Source organism: Arachis stenosperma, chromosome 1, assembly GCF_014773155.1.
Source record: "Arachis stenosperma cultivar V10309 chromosome 1, arast.V10309.gnm1.PFL2, whole genome shotgun sequence".
Lineage (NCBI taxonomy): Eukaryota > Viridiplantae > Streptophyta > Magnoliopsida > Fabales > Fabaceae > Arachis > Arachis stenosperma.
In genome coordinates this window covers 34,939,488-34,944,155 of record NC_080377.1, presented here as the reverse complement: position 1 = coordinate 34,944,155, position 4,668 = coordinate 34,939,488, and the positions used below count along the sequence as shown (strand labels likewise).

The 4,668-nt window shown below is 40.1% G+C and overlaps 1 non-coding gene across 1 annotated transcript; it reads left to right on the top strand.

Annotated features, from left to right (window-relative positions):
- Window positions 1-3,725: 3,725 nt before the first annotated feature.
- On the top strand, window positions 3,726-3,833 carry LOC130951883 (small nucleolar RNA R71). Its single transcript, XR_009074137.1, has one exon. It is a non-coding gene; the product is annotated as a small nucleolar RNA R71 (small nucleolar RNA).
- Window positions 3,834-4,668: the final 835 nt, after the last annotated feature.

Sequence of the window (4,668 nt, the reverse complement as noted above, 5' to 3'; positions counted from 1 at the left end):
TAGTCCTTTTCAGTCTCTGGATCAGATTTTTGCTCAGATCCCTCAATTTCAGCCAAAAAATACCTGAAATCACAAAAACACACAACTCATAGTAAAGTCCAGAAAAAGTGAATTTAACTAAAAACTAATAAAAATATAATAAAAACTAACTAAAAGATACTAAAAACATACTAAAATCAATGCCAAAAAGCGTACAAAATTATCCGCTCATCACAACACCAAACTTAAATTGTTGCTTGTCCCCAAGCAACTGAAAATCAAATAAGATAAAAAGAAGAGAATATACTATAGACTCCAAATCATCAATGAAACTAAGCTCCAAATTAGATGAGCGGGACTAGTAGCTTTTTGCCTCCGAACAGTTTTGGCATCTCACTTTATCCTTTGAAATTCAGAATGATTGGCTTCTTTAGGAACTCAGAATCCAGATAGTGTTATTGATTCTCCTAGTTAAGTATGATGATTCTTGAACACAGCTACTATTGAGTCTTGGCTGTGGCCCAAAGCACTCTGTCTTCCAGTACCACCGGATCATACATGCCACAGACACATAATTGGGTGAACCTTTTCAGATTGTGACTCAGCTTTGCTAAAGTCCCCAATTAGAGGTGTCCAGGGTTCTTAAGCACACTCTTTTTGCCTTGGATCACAACTTTTTTTCTTCTTTTTTCTTTTCTTTTCTTTTCTTTTTTTTTTCGTTTTCTGTTTCTCTTTTTTTTTTGTTTTTTGTATTCACTGCTTTTTCTTGCTTCAAGAATCATTTTTATGATTTTTCAGATCCTCAGTAACATGTCTCCTTTTCATCATTCTTTCAAGAGCCAACAACTTTAACATTCATGAACCACAAATTCAAAAGACATATGCACTGTTCAAGCATACATTCAGAAAACAAAAGCATTGCCACCACATCAAACTAATTAAGCTAGTTTTAAAGATGAATTTGAAATCCTGTACTTCTTGTTCTTTTGTGATAAAAACAGTTTTCATTTAAGAAAGGTGATGGATTCATATTCATAGCTTTAAGGCATAGACACTAAGACACTAATGATCATAAGACACAAACATGGATAAACATAAAGCACTAAAATTCGAAAAACGGAAAAATAAAGAACAAGGAGATTAAAGAACGGGTCCACCTTAGTGATGGCGGCTCTTTCTTTCTCTTGAAGATCCTATGGAGTGCTTGAGCTCCTCAATGTCTCTTCCTTGTCTTTGTTGCTCCTCTCTCATGATCCTTTGATCTTCTCCAATTTCATGGAGGAGGATGGCATGTTCTTGGTGCTCCACCCTTAGTTGTCCCATGTTAGAACTTAATTCTCCTAGGGAGGTGTTCAGTTGCTCCCAATAGTCTTGTGGAGGAAAGTGCATCCCTTGAGGTATCTCAGGGATCTCTGATGAGAGGGGTCTCTTGTTTGCTCCATCTTCTTCTTAGTGATGGGCTTGAGGTCATGCCTTCTCAGTTGAACCGGCTTTGGATGCCATAAATGGTTATGGAAAAACAAAAAGCAATGCTTTTACCACACCAAACTTAAAAGGTTTGCTCGTCCTCGAGCAAAAGAAGAAGAAGAGAGAGAGTGGTGGGGTTGGTGGGGATCCTGTGGGGTCCACAGATCCTGAGGTGTCAAGGAAAAGTCATCCCTGCACCAAATGGCATCAAAATCCACGTTTTGAGCCATTTCTGGCGTTAAACGCCGGGCTGGTGCCCATTCCTGGCGTTTAACGCCAGGTTGTAGCCCTTTGTTGGCGTTTAACGCCAGTCTGGTGCCCCTTTCTGGCGTTAAACGCCCAGAATGGTGCCAGACTGGGCGTTAAACGCCCAACTGCTAGGCTTACTGGCGTTTAAACGCCAGCAGCTTCTTCCTCCAGGGTGTGCTATTTTTCTTCCTGTTTTTCATTCTGTTTTGCTTTTTCAATGGATTTTGTGACTTCTTATGATCATCAACCTACAAAAAGATAAAATAACAAAAGAAAATAGTTAACTATAAATATTGGGTTGCCTCCCAACAAGCGCTTCTTTAATGTCATTAGCTTGACAGAGGACTCTCATGGAGCCTCAGAAATACTCAGAACCGTGTTGGAACCTCCCAACACCAAACTTAGAGTTGAATGTGGGGGTTCAACACCAAACTTAGAGTTTGGTTGTGGCCTCCCAACACCAAACTTAGAGTTTGACTGTGGGGGCTCTGCTTGGCTCTGTTTGAGAGAAGCTCTTCATGCTTCCTCTCCATGATGATAGAGGGATGTCCTTGGGCCTTAAACCAAGGATTCTTCATTCACTTGAATGATCAACTCTCCTCTATCAACATCAATCACAGCCTTTGCTGTGGCTAGGAAGGGTCTGCCAAGGATGATGGATTCATCCATGCACTTCCAGTCTCTAGGACTATGAAATCAGTAGGGATGTAATGGTCTTCAATCTTCACCAAAACATTCTCTACAAGTCCATGAGCTTGTTTTCTTGAATTGTCTGCCATCTCTAATGAGATTCTTGCAGCTTGCACCTCAAAGATCCCTAATTTCTCCATTACAGAGAGGGGCATGAGGTTTCACTTGACCCTAAGTCACACAAGGCCTTCTTGAAGGTCATGGTGCCTATGGTACAAGGTATAGAAAACTTCCCAGGATCCTGCCTCTTTTGAGGCAGTTTCTGCCTAGACAAGTCATCCAGTTCTTTGGTGAGCAAAGGTGATCATCATCCCAAGTCTCATTTCCAAATAATTGTCATTTAGCTTCATGATTGCTTCAAGGTATTTAGCAACTTGCTCTTCAGTGACATATTCATCTCTTCAGAGGAAGAATACTCATCAGAGCTCATGAATGGCAGAAGTAAGTCCAATGGAATCTCTATGGTCTCATTTTGAGCTCAGATTCCCATTGTTCCTCATTGAGGAAACTCAGAGGAGATTGGTACAGGCCCACTGAGGTCTTCCTCAGTGGCGTCCTCCTCTCTTTCCTCTCCATATTCGGCCATGTCTATGGCTTTGCACTCCTCTTGGATTTTCTTCTGTATTACTTGGGAGAGTGCTAGGAGGGAGTTCAGTAACTTTCTTGCTCAGCTGACCTACTTGTCCTTCAAATTCTGATGGAGGACCTTGTTTCATTCATGAAACTTTGAGTGGTCTTTATTAGATCAGAGACCATTGTTGCTAAGTCAGAAGTATTCTGCTTAGAACTCTCTGTCTGTTGCTGAGAAGATGATGGAAAAGGCTTGCCATTGCTAAACCTGTTTCTTCCACCATTATTGTTATTGAAACCTTGTTGAGGTCTCTCTTGATTCTTCCATGAGAAATTGGGGTGATTTCTCCATGGAGAATTGTAGGTGTTTCCATAGGGTTCTCCTAGGTAATTCACCTCTTCCATTGAAGGGTTCTCAGGATCATAGGCTTCTTCCTCAGATGAAGCTTCCTTAGTACTGCTTGGTGCATTTTGCATTCCAGACAGACTTGAGAAATCAAATTGACTTGTTGAGTCAATATCTTGTTCTGAGCCAATATGGCATTCAGAGTGTCAATCTCAAGAACTCCTTTCTTCTGACTAGTCCCATTGTTCACAGGATTTCTTTCAGAAGTGTACATGAATTGGTTATTTGCAACCATTTCAATCAATTCTTGAGCTTCTGCAGGCGTCTTCTTCAGATGAAGAGATCCTCCAGCAGAGCTATCCAAAGACATCTTGGATAGTTCAGAGAGACCATCATAGAAAATACCTATGATGCTCCATTCAGAAAGCATGTCTGAGGGACATCTTCTGATTAATTGTTTGTATCTTTCCCAAGCTTCATAGAGGGATTCTCCATCCTTCTGTCTGAAGGTTTGGACTTCCACTCTAAGCTTACTCCATCTTTGTGGTGGAAAGAACTTTGCCAAGAAGGCATTGACTAGCTTTTCCCAAGAGTCCAGGCTTTCCTTAGGTTGAGAGTCCAACCATGTCCGAGCTCGTCTCTTACAGCAAAAGGGAATAGCATCAGTCTATAGACCTCAGGGTCAACCCATTAGTCTGACTGTGTCACAGATTTGCAAGAATTCAGCTAAGAACTGATGAGGATCTTCCATTGGAAGTCCATGGAACTTGCAATTCTGTTGCATTAGAGAAACTAATTGAGGCTTAAGCTCAAAGTTGTTTGCTCTAATGGCAGGGATAGAGATGCTTCTCCCCTAAAAGTCGGGAGTAGGTGCAGTAAAGTCACCCACCACCTTCCTTGCATTGTTTGCATTGTTGTTGTTTCGGCTGCCATGTGTTCTTCTTCTTTGAAGAATTCGGTCAGCTTCAACAAGAATGCCTTTGTCTTTGTTCCTGCTCATATGAAAGAGAAGAAAACAAGAAAATATGGAATCCTCTATGTCACAGTATAGAGATTCCTTGAGGTGTCAGAGGAAAAGAAAAGTAGAAGACAGAAGTAGAAAATTCGAACTTATCAAAGAAGATGGAGTTCGAATTTTGCATTAAGAGATAGTGTTAGTCCAAAAGTAGAAGGATGTGAGAAGAAGGGAAGTAATTTTCGAAAATTAAGTAAAGATTTTGAAAACATTTTGAAAAACACTTAATTGATTTTCGAAAATAAGAGTGGAAAAGAAATCAAGTGATTTTTGAAAAAGATTTTGAAATTAGAAATCAAAAAGATTGATTGAAAACTTATTTTGAAAAGATGTGATTAAAAAGATTTGATTG